The sequence below is a fragment of the Lycorma delicatula genome, chromosome 3 (genome assembly GCF_047948215.1).
Source record: "Lycorma delicatula isolate Av1 chromosome 3, ASM4794821v1, whole genome shotgun sequence".
NCBI classification, from domain to species: domain Eukaryota; kingdom Metazoa; phylum Arthropoda; class Insecta; order Hemiptera; family Fulgoridae; genus Lycorma; species Lycorma delicatula.
Genome location: NC_134457.1, coordinates 203,485,928 through 203,502,849, shown reverse-complemented (window position 1 = coordinate 203,502,849; position 16,922 = coordinate 203,485,928). Strand labels below are relative to the sequence as shown.

The 16,922-nt window shown below is 30.8% G+C and overlaps 1 protein-coding gene across 1 annotated transcript in view; it reads right to left on the bottom strand.

Moving 5' to 3' along the window:
* Nucleotides 1-16,922, bottom strand: part of LOC142322370 (E3 ubiquitin-protein ligase AMFR-like) — a 190,122-nt gene that overhangs the window by 61,919 nt on the left and 111,281 nt on the right. The window lies entirely within an intron of this gene.

Here is a 16,922-nt window from a genome sequence, read left to right as displayed (position 1 = left end):
TAAATGATTGTTGAATAGCTGTGATAATAAATAATTTGAGTTCAATTAAATAAATTAAAATAATGTTACATCAACGTACGAGATACAAATGTACTTTGTAATATTTTAATAAGTCATCGAATCTATCGTTCGATGTTTATTGCAATTACGTATATATTAATTTGATGTATTAGGGTCATATAGAAAGTATCACTTTTACAAGAAGACAATAACCGTAACAAATCTTTATCGAAACGTTTTTATTTTATTTCTATTCGTTCTTACTTTTTTATCTCTTCTTATCGACTAAATATTGTTTATTTTACTTCTATTTTATTTAGTATTTTCAAATAATTAATTACTGTCGTCTTCTTTACCGACCCGATTAACATTTCATATCAGAATCCCAGAGCTCTCAAAAATGGAAGTGATAATTAGTCCTTCATGTGACATATTAACTTTATTCGCCAAAGGAACTGTAATTATTATTACTTAGAAAAATCGAACTTAATTGCTATTGCTGCTCCAACTAACAATAGCTGCTTCGTATGCGTCACATAGATAACGAAGTGCGGGTCAGACAACGTAAAACAATACATTAATTCTCCTTTCAAAGTAAAAGCAGTGTACGTAACGCATGCAATTATCTGTAATCAGTAGAAGAAATTCTTCGATAAGGACTCCATTAATTTAAAAAAAAAAAAATTTTTGTCGTCAAATTGAAATGATAAAATTTCAGTCAAATTTTATCATTTCAAGGTATAACTTGATTTTTGGTGTGTATAATCTTCATACGAATATATAAAAACAGATTTCTAAATATTTTGAAATTCGACCTTGAAAGGGGTGAAAAAAGGTAAAAACTTTTTCAACAATGATTGCAAATTTTTCCAATTTCCGAATACAGTAAACGAGATATTCACTAGATGTGAGCTTGCAAATACTTTTCACATAAACATTTAAAAATAATTTTCGGACTTTTTTGAATTTAGATTTTTTAAAGGGTGCTAGGCTGTATGACGCGGCGGCTCGATCAACATAGCCGCAGCCATTGTTAATGTACGTGCGACGCGAATGGATACACTTGCCTCCGGTTATTTGACTAAAAAACATAAAAGAAAAAAGTTTTAAAAATTATAAATGAATTACGGTTGCCTCCTAGTGGTGTTTATCTGGTAACGCTAAGAACCGGACAAAATACATATGTGCCCGTATGAAGGACGGGCATAACCAGCTATAACTATCATTTTTAAAATGGAGTCCGACTACTTTGAAACCCTCATTCTTCAGCTCATTCAAAGTTTGGTCCTATACTGACCCAAATGTTGCTCTGAAGTAGTTGTAATACAATGATAATTTTTATAAATTAAACAGGCATTATTATTTTCACAAGCATGAGTTTAATGAACAGAGGGGATCCAAGGAGCATAGACTAGACATAGGATAGACGGGAAGTGTGAGCAAAGCGACATAATTTATATATATATATATATAAATATATATAATTTTTCCTATCTACTAATTAAGCTTCAGCAATAAAATGCCTGAATAATATTAGCTTCTATCCTATTATTATCATTCCATCAAAACACACCTTAAAATACATAACTTATGCATGTATATACAGAATTATATTGCTTAATTCCAGTGATTTCAAAAGGTTCGAGTTATACAAAAGTTCATTTTAAGTAATTTTTATCGATAGCAATACTTTCTTACTCTGTCACAACAGCCTCCGAAGAAAAATGCTTACTTTGTCAACAGCACAGATATATTGAAAGAAAACTATTGAGGGATCCCCAAGCGTTATGCTACTATTAGGGCGTTGCAGCGAACGCCTTAATTTATTTGTTTTTTTAAGTAGGGCGGCTACGATAACGAATGGTCACGGTAAATCAACTTACCCTAGCTTCTTAGGAACTTTATTAATACTACAAACATGCGTTTTGTTTATTTTTACTTCTCACAAGAATAATGTTACAAGGTATAGTACACTGCTAATACATATGTAAAGTCAAGTAGTAATACAAAATAATGACTACAAACATTTTAACATGTTTAATCCTAGAAAAATTAAGGAGGAATAATAATTTTGTATTATCATATCAAAATCATAAGTACAGGTTTTCAACTGAAAAGAGGCCCCAATACTTGGTTTAGAGTCTCCATAGTAGAGCGAACTGTATGATAAGTGGCGCTGTCCTGTTACAACCACAATCACGTTCATCCTCTTGCTGTAAGGTTATGAACTGTTGGAAAATAAATTCTTGGTAGATAACAGCATCCAGTTTTTAAAAAAAAACAAGGGTCCTATTATTCGTAGTCATCTTGAAATAGCATACCATACGCCTATTTTTTGTGGATATAGTGGAGACTGAAAGAAAATGTGCGGGTTTTCAGTAACCAAGGCTCGGTAGTTCTTGTAACTATTAACATAACCACCAAGATGAAACGACGTTTCATCTCCGAAAGACATTTGATCTAAAATGAAATTCTTCAACCGTAGACAGTAATGAACCCTTTTAGCATAATCGGTATTAGTTAGCTCATAGAAAACCTCAATTCGATACGAATAACATTTCATCATTCTCCTCACTGCAGCGTGGACTAAACCTAGTGAAATGTTATTTTCCCGGCTTAGTCTTCACAAAACTTTATGAGATCTTGTAACTGCCCCCTTAAATGTTCAATATGAACTATGTCGGCAAAATCGATCCGTGTCGGGCACGTTTCTGGTCTAATACCGAACCTATTTCACGAAAGTTTTTAACTAACTTCTGAAAAACACTTTTCACCGTTGCTTTCTTTTCAAATTTCTCGGTACTTTTGTCAACACACAACATGAGATTAGTCTCTAAATAAGTTTTAATCACGAGTACACGTTCTTCATTAGTTAACCGCATTTTAACAAATAACAACACGCGATTATGAATAACCTTGTTCAAAAGCCAGTGTTCGACACAGACTGACAATACTCCAATGTGCAGGCCACTCCAGCTCCAGTCGTACCAACATCTTCCACATTATTTTTACCCATCTCATATCTTTGCATTCTAACAAAAATATGCATTTAGTATAATAGGGACTCTTTTAAGCTGAACACCCTGAATAACAGCCAAACTATTGAACAATCGGCTATAGTTTTTTATGGTTTATATGAGATTTTTAATATCAGTTATAGGTAATCCATTTTATTTATGACTGATACAAATTTCTCCTTTCCTTCTTATTACTTCTAAGAACGAGATTATTGTAATATAATTATTTTTTTTCTCAGAATAGTATTATTATTATTATTAGAATAGCAGAACAGTGTTTCAAGGACCCTCGCTAACGGACAGTTTCCTACCCAAAATCTCTCAGGAGATTCAAGTCTCTAAGATGACAAGCTTAAATACAAAGGTAACAATGAAGTGCTACTATACATTATGTAACTGTAATAAAATATCCACAATAAAATCAGTAAAACATAATAAACAATATAAAATTATATATATCCTTCTTAAATAAATGTTACTGAAGAATAAAGGCGGGCATAGTAGAAACCACCTCCTCCCTTTAACATTGTAGGTGAAAATAAAAGATCAGTATGTGTTAAATGACTAGGATGAAGACCAGTAAAAATATTATGTACCGATACTAACAGAACGATCGTACAAACATAAATAAAGTAACCAAGACTTCTATAAACAATTTAAGACCTAGTTTATTACATCACTCTGGTTTTGAGTAGTGTCAGGATGATAAAAACACCATTTAAAACAAGACTTCAACTACGTTCTAGGTTTATATAACTTCCGCCAAAAATTATACAATATTCTATCGGATTAAATAAAAAAAAACGTATGGAATCGAAAGAGTTGACATACATCTTGGCTCACTGAAATGAACAGCGAATTTGCTTCATAAAAATATTTTACATTTTCATGTGTTACTTTATTCCTATTAATTATATTTTATTTTTTATTGAGCTGTCATAATTAGATAAATAACAAACTGAAAACATGTATCACAGATAAATTAAAAAGTAGAATATTAAAGACAACAATTACTTTGTGCAATTTTAATAATCTGCTACTATGTAAATCGCTAATAACAGAAAAAAAAAATATTAGTAATATTACACATAATAAATAATATACATTATTATATTCCCCTAATACAATTTACTTTAGAGGGTATATTAATTTCACATACAACATATTTAAATTTACTCTATTCAGAATTACAATAAATATTAATCTTTTTTTCCCCGACTTTCCAAAGAAAAGTAAGGGTATTATTTTCAGTCGCATGGTGGGAGTGTGTGTGTGTGTGTTGAAAATGAACTTATATATATATATATTATATATATATATATAGATTACTACGTCAATTTCACTGAAATTTAGATATGCTGTAATAGTGCACCTGAAGCGATCCATGCGATAAATTTGTTGAGTCGTTCTTGAGTTACGCACAATTTAAAGGTCAATAAAATTTTAACACGGCAATTAGAAGTAATAAATATGATTTTTTTACTAGCACGCAGTTAAAAATTTTTAAAAGTTATTACAACGAAATAAAGAATTTTTATGTAAAATAAAGAATATTTAAAGGTTAACAGACTAAACGGTAACTACCATGATTCGACTTCCGGAAAATTTCGACATAGCTTCGCATTTCACATCCGTACACCCCAAAACCATCGTCAAATTAAAAGTTTACACAACACACACACACACACACACACACACACACACACACACACACACACACACACACACACACACATATATTTCATACTTACGGACACAAACTTCCGTAATTTTGCGCCAATCCTTTAATTGATACATAAAATATTACGACCAAAAATCTCGGTCGAGTTCGTTAATGGGTGAAATCGGACCATGGGGGTGGAAATGGGGGAGCTTTTTCGAAAAAACAAAATATTTCTATAACTTTATTATTAAGTAAAATATAAAATTTGTTTAAAGTTCCTACTATTCTTTATACTTTACTATCTAAGTAAAGTTTTTGATATCACCAGCCATCGGCCCAGGGGGTGGAAAAAATGGTGTTTCGAAGACTAAAAAATCATACCTCCTTTAATAGGCACAGTATCGAATCGATTTAAAGTGGTCGATAGTCCTTTAAACATTACCTAAAACAATGAAACAATTTGTGATATTATCAACCGTTACGGCAAGGGATGACACCAAAATGTTGCTAAAATTGTAATAAGATGGGGCTTGTCGTATGCTAAACATGTCAACTTATTTTCACATGCAACCATTGTCGTACTGAGTAAATTTTTTATCCCCTGCTTAGCACCGATGAAATCTACCTTCCGGGCGTGCCGAAAGGGCTTTTTTCTTATACAAAAGATAAATTTTTATAAATTAGGGATCTGTAAATACTAAATTAAAAACAAAAATAATAAAACGATTTTATATTTTCAAGCTTTTAAAATCTTATTCGATAAAAATATCTCTACGGATAGTAAGAAAAAAAATCAATGATTTAAATCGAAGAATAGATCTGATAAAAATAAATAACTGATAAATAACATTTTATTTTCAATAAAAATGTTTTAAAATGAGTTGAATAGAATGAAAATCAAGGAACATAATTACATTTTTATTTGTAGATGTAAATAAAATAATCAAACCCGTTTTATTATTTTTAGCTTATTATTTAATAATAGAAATGGAATAATTATAATAGTAACTTATCATTAACTAACACAATAGACTACGTGTGAAAAATCACATAACATAAAACGTTAAAAAAAAGAAATAGGAGATAAATTAATAATAATTATACATTAAAACGCATTCATTACAACATTTTTATGGGAAATATACGTAACAGAAATGCCAAACGTGCAATATATTTTCTATGAATTTAACTTAGTAAGAAAACAAAAAAAATCAGCATATAAAACTTATCGTACTTTCACACTACGGTTTCCCGCCAGTTTTACAATTGTGAGAACTTCTTTAAAATGAAGAAGAGTTAAATGGATTCTATTAATTACTTTACGCACGCGCGCGCGCACATCACACATTTAGAAAACATTATACACAATGCAAAATGTAATGTAACAGTACACATGGTTTTCTAATATATACGGGTGAGTTGGTAGGCCATGACCATATTATTCATCTTTTGTAAATACTACCTTGTAAATAATACTCGAGTATTTCATTTCACATATCGTAACGTTTAATTCACAGAAGTTAAATGAAAAATTGTACAAGGTATTTATCGTATAACCTTACTTAAGGATAAAGAAAAATAATTATAAAAAAAATTAAAACTAAAATTAACACGTACAAAATCATTGTGAGACGTTTTAAATTATGGAAAGTAATGAAATATGCAAATTGTATTTAATTTTCAGGCTACTTATATCGTAAAACTTTTTCAATTCCTAAATTCCAATTTTTTTCTAGGTGGCGCTATCGAGATGTGGCATTACTACTGTTGTAAAATCTTCATGTTTATTGTTACAACAGTGGCAGCTTAGAAATCGGCTGAGTAGTTTGTTTACAGTGAGCGTTAAAAAATAAAAAAATAAAGCAGTTTTGTGAAAAAATTGAAATTTCACGTGAAGATTTTCGTTGGATGATTTTTTACGATTTTAGTAAGGACCTAACTCAACAACAATGCCTCGAATCGCTTCTTTTAACTTTGATGGTAATGATTCACCATTAGAAAACACTATTTACAAAAGGTTTGCGGAATTTCGTGATTGTGGTGCTTTCGTCAGCGATGAATTTTGTGAAGGTCGACCAAAATCGACTGATGTTTCAAAAAACATCGATGCTGTGCGCAACATGATCGAAGAGGATCGGTATGCGATTTACCACGAAATACAAGCATCCTTAGGCATATCGAATACTACAGTACATTCGATTTTGCACGAACATTTAGCTACGTAAAAGATCTGTTCCCGATGAATTCTGCATAATTTGGCCAAATCTCCAAAATACCTCGTGTCAATCGGTGTAAAGAAATGCTCAAAACGTTCGAACCAGGAAATGCAAAATCCGTATACAACATCGTAACAGAAGACGAAACTTTGATTTATTCGTACGAGCCGGAAACTAAGAGACAATCAAATGTTTGAATGTTCCAAGATGAACTGAATCCAACAAAAGTGGTTCGTTCGCGAAGCACTTCCAAGAAAATGATCGCTTGTTTCTTCGGTTACACCGCACATGTAGCAACCGTTTGTTTAGAGGATCGAAAAACAGTTAATGCTGAATGCTCATCAATGAAATCGGGAAAAACAACCGAAAACGTCGCATAACATTCTTCATGACAATGCCGTTTTCACGATGAAAAGCATTGAATTAATGTCTCACTGCCCGTATTCATCTAATTTATCGCCTCTAAGACTTCTTTTTATTCCCGAACGTCAAACAAAAAATGCGTGGTCAGCGATTTTCATCACCTCAAGAAGCTGTTGAATCCTCCCAGAACAAAGTTTTGAAATACCAACTTCAATGTAGAAAAAAGGTTTCGAGAATCGGTTCGAACGCATGCAAAATTGTTCTTGAAGGCGAATATTTTGAGAAACAATAAAAGGATGGAACCAAAAAATATTTTTTCTTTTATTGTTTTTGTTATAACTTAAAAGGCGGCCCTCGTATTGAAATTTCAAACAAATGCTATATGAAAGAATGTAACTCAAGGTTTCTCTTTTGAAGATCCTTAGGACAGGTCTGTTGCCCTGCAAACAAAGCCCACCGGGCTGGTCTAGCAGTTAAATCGTCATCGCAAATCAGCTGATTTTCGAAGTCGAGAGTTCTAAGGTTCAAATCCTAGTAAAGGCAGTTACTTTTATACGAATTTGAATACTAGATCGTGATATCGGTGTTCCTTGGTGGTCGGTTTCAATTAACCACACACCACAGGAACGGTCGACCTGAGACTGTACAAGACAACTACACTATTTACTTCATAAATTTCATCCTCTGAAGTAATACCTTACGGTGGCTCTGGAGACTAAACCGAAAAAAGGGATTGCCTTCCAGACATCTAAAACATTCTAATTCTAATTCTTATCGCTCCGGATGAAGCACATCAGGAGTGTGACTGGCTCAATACAGTCTTCGTGATTGTTGCTTTGATGCGTTGAACATTGTAAACAGTTTGACATAATCCCAAGACAAAGTATAAAGGAGGGAGGGAAGTCAGGCGACCTCGGTGAACATATCTACTATTGGCCTTTGGAAATCGTCTGTGGAATGTAATACCCAACAACTCGATGCAGAATACAGAATAAAAATATATCGATAGTTACTTCACAGTAACTTCACTTACTTTTGTGAATAAGTATAACAATTTGTGATAAATATTTACAAAAAAAAAAAAAATAAGGAAAGTGAGTATTAGCGAACTTTACTGTGTGAGAAAGTGTAGGTATTTTCACTTAGAACTGTTACGTTAGCGTACAAAAAAGATTATTTTATCAGCTATTCATTAACTCATATAATACTACATCGTAAGTTGTATAAAAGCAACCTCAACACTGAACAGTATCTCGTTTGTATACCTCATTAAGTATAATCACAAGAAAGTATTTGGGTTTATCTACCGAGTGGAATACGTAAAAACAACTGAAGTTTGTAACATATAATTATTTTTTTGACTTTATGTACATTTCCTTCGATCTCTAAAGCCTCGACTAACTCGTAATTAACAGATTTTGCTCAAACAAACAGCCAGATTCGTTAGTGACGATCCCAACGGCAAATGTAATTTTCATGCTTTCCATTAAAAAGACGACGTTATTCACCATTGTCAGGGGATAATAACCGACTCACATTTGCCAAATGAAAGAACGAACTGTCCATATCTCAACTATAAACGATGCCTAGCGAAATCGTCGTTGATCAGCTTCGCACGTATCCCAATGAATCTCAATCCACAATCCAAAATTGGTTTGAGTTAAAATTGAATGTCATGTCGGTATTACGGCTTAAATATGTTTTGTCCAGATATTTCAGGAGTCTGAAACCCTACCCTAACATTACTATCGCTAAAGTTATTATCGCAGTATTATTATCACTAAAATGGTGTCCCACCTTGGATTTAAACGTTTTTCAACGTTTTCAAGACCTTCGAATCCGAGAATAATCTTGCGTTACAAAATGTTTTGTACAAGAATGTATTATATTCTGTTTAGCTTTAATTCTAAGAAACTACTTATCCTACAACCTGAAAACTCGTATAATATATCCATTACTAGGTGGTAGATTTTAGAGCGAGGTTGGACTGTATGTTCATAGGTAATGAATTAAGACAACGCCTTATTGCTTGTTGAATAATGGTTTAATGAATTGTCGTCTTGCCAGTTAATGAAATGATTTGTAAACTAACGTATAACTTATCTTTTCTAGCTGCATGAAGAGAATATAGAAAATTAATCAACTCTTGTAACTTAGTCAAACCCAATATCTCTTTCACTGCCACGACATGGCATGCAGATAAGCAGATAAACATGTCGTGCCACGGCACGACATGTTTATCTGCATTCAAATTTATATTCGGACATATAAAGATAAAAACATAAAATTAAATAAAACATTAAAGCTAACGTTCATCCGAACAAAGAATGGAGTCCATCCGGGCTAGAGTATAACGTGATCGCCTTGGATCAGATTCGAGTGCCGAATGGTAGTACGAGCGGAACTCTCCAGTGAGCGCTAGAACCCACTAAGATCGCAGCACCGGACGGCTCGACGTGGAACGGAACACTGGGCATTAACTGTATTAACATTTTGAAAAGATCGGATAAGTGGCAAATATCGTAAAGATACTAATATAATGGGTTAATATCATAAAAATTGTACGTGTTTTATCAACTATAAAAAAATAATATAACCAAACATATAATTGAAAAATTAGCCAAATATTTCCAAAAGCCCATCTCCTCTTCATAAATTTGGATTAAAAAATTTTTTTTTTATACACACACACATATATATATATTACAATAATCATGAAAATATTTCTCAACTTATCAAATATTTAGGAGGTGAAACACAATACAAAAAAAAATTGTTTCAATTTTTCGTCAGTTTTACCCTTGTAACACATCTGCAAGAAATTAAAAAAATAATTATCTTTCTTTAGACGAGATCGATTATCACAGAAAAGGGGGAGTAATAATCCTCCTGCCCTTTAAAAAGGGGGTTCCATAATTTTTTTTATTTTTCGTATCAACTCTTTCCTCTTTTTCTTATATTACCACTGTGGTTATTGTTTACAATATATTTCACAGAGGTAGGTAGAGAGACAAATTTTTATGTCAATTTTTTGTTCAATTGGTCCAAAATAATATTATTTGAGATGATTTTTAGCAACGATTTACTTATTAAGATACCTAAAGACAGGTGAACTTTTAAATTCAAATTTTATTATTGGTAGGGAGATGAGTTAAGCTCTATGTAAGCTATGAAAGATCGAGAAAGCTCAAAAATATTATAAATTTCTATTTTACCATTCTGTTTGTAATTTTAATGGAGAACTACCAAAATGTTTATGTTTTATTTCATGAATATAAAAGATAAACTTACGTCAACAAACAAGGACGTATTTGTAATCGTAAATTTAAAATAGAAACAATCGAAAAATGAACTAATATAAGAATATATCAACAGAATAACGAAAATTTCATTATTATTTCAATATAAAAACAAAACGTTTCTGTTGAAAAATCGACTCTTTAAAATCGATCCAGTAGAACATTACAGACAAAAGATAATTAAGGCAATTAGTAATGCCCAAATAACGCTTTTATCTAAAAAAAAAGCAAAATAATTTAAATACTTCTCTAACTGTACTAACAATTACACCAAAACAATTTTTGTGTACACTAAACCAAGCAATTTTTTTCATTTTGAAAAATATATATGCCCCTATCATGTAAAGGGAAAGCCCTAAATAAACTAACAATCAGTTTATTGATAACCAACAATAATCCACTGATAAAGTTTTAACTTTTTAATATCAAAAACTTAAAAGTTAACGAAAAATTTTATTAAAAAGGAATTGCGGAATAAAACTATCTATTCAATGCTCTGTAAGTTTACAATAAAAATGGTCCGACAAAAAATATATCACATATCCTAAATGTTTTCGTGTAATAATACCTTTCCTAACTATAGTTTTTTGCAATTATACCAAAGAAAAAATAGTTCAATTATAGTATTCCATAATAAATTAGCCGGAAAAATAAATACATTTTATTTTATACTATATGACGAAACAGGAACATTATTATAAAATACATTTAAACCAATTTTAAATATATATAGCCTTAATATTTACATTTTTAACTTAAGAAACAATCAAAAGTTGAAGGTAGTCATCGACAGCGCTAAGGTTTAAATTATAAAATAATAAAAACAGCTCCACATAAGAAATAAATCAATTTTCAGATAATTTTAAAGAGCTGATAGTGAAATTTAAGTTTAAGGAAATCACAACACCTTGAATCGCATTGTATTCAATAAAATTCATTATAAAATAAAGAAACACATAAACGTTAATAGGCCCAATCATTAAGGAAGAAAATTCGCTTACCGTCATTTTTATAAGATATCAATGATAAATATACAACAAAAAGGAAAAACTAATAAGTAATATTATAAATAATATTACTTATTTTATAAGGTTAAATAAATACGTACTTCCTTATACCGTAAAGAAAACATATAAGCAACCTACATACATAATCTATTATTTGTAGAATTATAATATTGAATAAAATTATGTTACTCAGATTTTTAATAACTAAAAGCAATATCTAATAAATGAATACCGATAAATATAATTATTACTATTTCTGACCTTCATTAAAATCTATGTTTACGTAAAATACGTAATATGGGAATCGCTTAACTGAATACGAATATATATAAAAAAAAACCCGTGGTAATTCTACCACGGAAAAAAATAAAGTTCACGTAACAAAAGAGAGCATCGATTATGAATTTAATTTTCTGAATGCATTCTCTAAAACAACCTTGAAAATAATGCAAGGAAATATGTGAAAAACACAGCCGTAATGAAGCTGATTGAAAAGTTTCCCCCCCATTATTTACAGTATGAGAATAAATATTATTTCCTTTAAATAATGCATAACCTCAGCAAGTTATTATTATAAAAAAGAGAAGAAAAAAAATAGCACTAAAGATACTCCTACTTATTCTAACTATTCATAAAATAAAATAAAACTGGCGTACATGCAGATGTATCAGGTGTATCGGTAAAAGAATTTTTTCAACCCAACATATCTTATCTTTGAACGTAAAATTAAATTACCCAAAGAATCTAACAGCATAATACACGATAAATAAACTTTTGTCAACCAAAATGAAAATAAGACTGTTACTAAATGTTTCATAGAATTCATTAATTTTAAATTCTTCCAAAAGTGTTTTAATCAATATCAAAGCTTGTAATCGTCATTACATTTATTTATTTATTAAGAGTAACGATTTGTGCTACTTTACACTTTTTATAACGTATTTCTTACGGCTAAGCCACACGTAGAGCAATCTTTGAATTGCAAAATACAATTATATTTTTTTTCAAGAGTAATGATAATCACTATGTAGCCAGTCTCTGTGGTAAGAAGTGATTACTTGTGTGGTATCTGCATTTCGATTGAATGGAAATCGGCAAACGGATAATATGAAACTACTTATTAGGATCGGCAAAGAAGACGATAAGACCAATTCCCGTAGAGAAAAAAAAAATTGAACAGAGATTATTTAATTAAAATGGAGATGAAACAAGTAAAAAAAGGAGCTATTAAAATTAAAAGAAAAAACATTTTTTAATAATTAATTTTAAAAATCTGATGTGGACATCACGCGACTTCCTTGTACGTCTATTAAATTACATTTACATATTTTTGCTGCAATTCATTTAAAATTATTTCATCTGAAAGATACGATCCTCCAATTCTTTAATAAAAGTAGACAGTTACACAACTGCCAAGATATTAGTTTTTTTTTAACATTGTACAATTATTAATTCAACAATCTTACCTGAAATATTAGGTTACTCTTTAAATAAATTGTTTACCAAATAATGTAATAATAAAAGCTGATTATTCTACACCGTAAGGTCAAAATTAATATTTGTAACCAGTACACAGGAGTTCACTACACGATAATAGTTTAATAGTTAACTTATAATAGTTTAATTAACTGATAATAGTTTAATTATTAACTTATATTTATACGATACACCAGAAATCTTGTGCATATTACGAACAAATGAAAAAAAATTTTCAACAGTCACTTTAAGTTGAATACAATTCAAAAATGTGTTTTATTTTTCTGTCAAATAATTAAATAAAATGATTTTAAAAAAAATAAATATACAAGTTTTATAAGAATTTGCTAAGAATCCAAATAATCCGATTCAAAATTATAATTTTCAATTAATATTATACTCAGATGTTTCACCAAATCTATTACATATACACAAATGTAATGCCTATTAAATTACATCTACACATTTTTAAAAGTAAATAAAATTTTATTTCACTAATAATTATTTTCATTGTAAATTTTTTTATTAAATCAATATATTTAAATTAAAAAAAGGAAAAGTTGAAAAGCATACATAAAAAAAAAATAAAAACAAAAAATACAAAAGAAGTCCGATTCGAACCGATGTACCTTACCATTAAGATCAAAACATTTCATTAATTAAAATTTTAATTTTACTTTCGATTGCAATCAAAAATGGAGGTGCACAATCAGATGTTACAACAGTGCTAAATCAAAAATTTCAACATCCTATGGCAAATCGTTTTTGAGTTATGCGAGATACAAAGCACATACGTACATACAGACGTCACGCTGAAACTAGTTAAAAAGGATTTAGGGATGGTCAAAATGGATATTTCCATTGAAATCTGAAAACCGAAATTTTTCGCGATCACAATACTTCTTTTACTTCGAACAAGGAAGTAAAAAATGATAGACACAAATTTGCATTGAGTATAAATCAGATGATTTATACTTATTGTTAATCTACTTAAATAAAAAAACCGTTACACACCGGCTTAGTAATAATACGTTTGGCAAAACTACTATACGATTTTATCGAAAATATGTTTCGAATAGTTGTATTATCAAGTAATACGTTTCGATGAACTACTGCACAATTAAAAAAGTGACGGCAAGCAAACGAGAAGTTCATGGAGGGAAAGGTGATCGAAATATCGAGATATATAAAAACAGGTTTGCTGTTACGAAACTCCAGATCGATGGCTTGTAGTTTACTTTTTGCATTTATCGTCTAATTTTCTACATTTAATATGATCAGAGTCACACTTAAAAATGTTTCTACTAATTTAAAATTATTTTTTGATTTATATTAATCGATGGAAAAAAAAAAATCAAAAACATTTATAACGTTAAACAACATGTATTTCATGACTAAATTAATCGTACGAAATGGAAAAGAAAACGTTTAATGGGAGGTATATTTTAATTTACTAATACAGTAAAGAAGAAAAAAAGAAAAATATTACAAACAAATTAGTAATATTATTTAATTAGCTTCATTTTATGTTTGAATATTATCCACTTTTTTCAATTTACATACAAGAAATTAAGGTATTTAATTTTTCCTGTTCTATTTGGTTAACTGTAAATATCTGGTAAATTTATATATTAAAGCGTAGTTTCCACAGATAAGGGTTGTTTACAGATCTTCCCGTTTGTTTTGTCGCACGTAAAGTATCTGAAGTAAAGCGATAAAGGTAAGCGTCTCTTTTTCCAAGAGTAATAATATTCATTATAGGTTAATATAAAGATCTCTGTTTTGATAAACGGAGTGAATTTATCTCATACTAGGCTGAATATTACTCGAATTTCACTGTTAGTGGGCTTAGCACGCCGAACTAATAATTAGTTAGGTCAGTGAAGAAGGTAACGAGAAACTATTTTTTCTGTTGATGATTTTCCATCATGTAAGCCTATATATATATATGGCTTCTAAAAAATCATAAGCGGAGTAGACATGCTATTTTCGGGAAAGTGGAATTCTGTATGGGCGAATCAGTAAAAAAATTTCTAGATTCAAGAATTAAGGCGATGAAATTTTACAACAAATCTTTTTATAAAAATTTTACAACAAAAGAATGCTTCTATCAAGAGACAATAAAATATACATTATTCTATCGGTTAAAATAATATTATCTCTGATTAAACAATTAAGATAACGTCGTTCACGTTACAAAACATTTTTCATACACATTCTGGTTGTTTGACAGTTTATATGTGTATATTCATTACATGTAAAACAAAACTTATAATCTAAAGGAAAATGAATGTAATTAACCTTAAGCAGAATTCAGTACGCTCCCATTTTTTTTAAATGACCAAATTTGCACATTATTATATCTTAATATTATAAGTTCTTAAAAGAATAATGGTTTTCAAGATGTAGGCAAATCTAGATGTGTAGTTATTTTTTTCACTTTTAAGACTAATTAATCAGAAATTTAAAACAATTACAATAAAACTACTTATCGAACTATATAATTTACACATAATAAACGATTTCGCAAACTACACCCTAAAATAAAATAAAATCATATTAAATATGATTTACTTCTTGAAGATTGTTTTTTGGGCGCACTGACTTCTTACGATTTTTTTTCTGGCCTCTTTTGCCGCACTACCAATGCGCACATTAGTAGCTCACAGCTGTGTCACTCTGAGTCATTTCTGAGATAACAGACGACAGGGTACCTGGATTAACCCACCGGGTTGGTCTAGTGGTGAACGCGTCTTCCCAAATCAGCTGATTTGGAAGTCGAGAGTTCCAGCGTTCAAGTCCTAGTAAAGCCAGCTATTTTTACACGGACTTGAATACTAGATCGTGGATACCGGTGTTCTTTGGTGGTTGGGTTTTCAATTAACCACACATCTCAGGTATGGTCGAACTGAGAATGTACAAGACTACACTTCTTCACACTCATACATATCATCCTCATTCATCCTCTGAAGTATTATCTAAAACGGTAGTTACCGGAGGCTAAACAGGAAAAAGAAAGGGTGCCTGGATTACATGTCACACACATCGCCTGTAAGGCACTCAGGGAATTTGAACAGACAAGTACGTGTCAAAATGTTGGGCTAATTATATTTAAGGCTTTATTAATATCATACAGCTGCTCTGGTGTAAAACGCCTATGACTTAAGCTAAACGCGAAATAAAACCGGTGAAATATGACATACAAACAATAAATTTACCATCTGCTATACGCCAAATGGCATAAATAGCTGAAACATATTACAAAAAACTCAAATATTTTAATATAAACGGACGGCCCTAAAAAATCGTAAAACATTCGACAACACAGTCTAATTATTTCCCAACATATTTCGGAAGTTAGTCCCTACTTTAAACTACGCAGTGTCGCATAACAGACACAATCCACAAGGATGTGGTATACAGTAAGTTGGAAGTTACAGCGAATGCAGTTGCAGTTGCATTTACAAACGGGTGTATCGGTCTGAGTCGTGAGCCTAGTGTGCCCTATTCGCAAACGGCAAATAATATAACCACCTCTCGACGGTTATTCATTCCTGCAAGAGAAGCTACACGGTAATACAGTATTATTAACGAAATTTATTACTAATTTATTGACGAAATTTATTACTGATGGCAGCATTTCATTCAGTTTTCCACTCATCACGGATCACCCTCTTCGGAAAACAGATAAGATCATCATCAGAAACAACACGATTAGTGAAGAGAGGCTGGAAACAAACAAGCCTTTTTTGCCGTATTATGAGCACGCTCATTGCTTGAAATTCCAAAATAGGTGAGGATCCAGCAGAATCTCACATATTCATTTAGGAAGTTGTTATGCCTGTAGATGGAAGGAATGTGATCAAGTTTTTTTTTTTCAA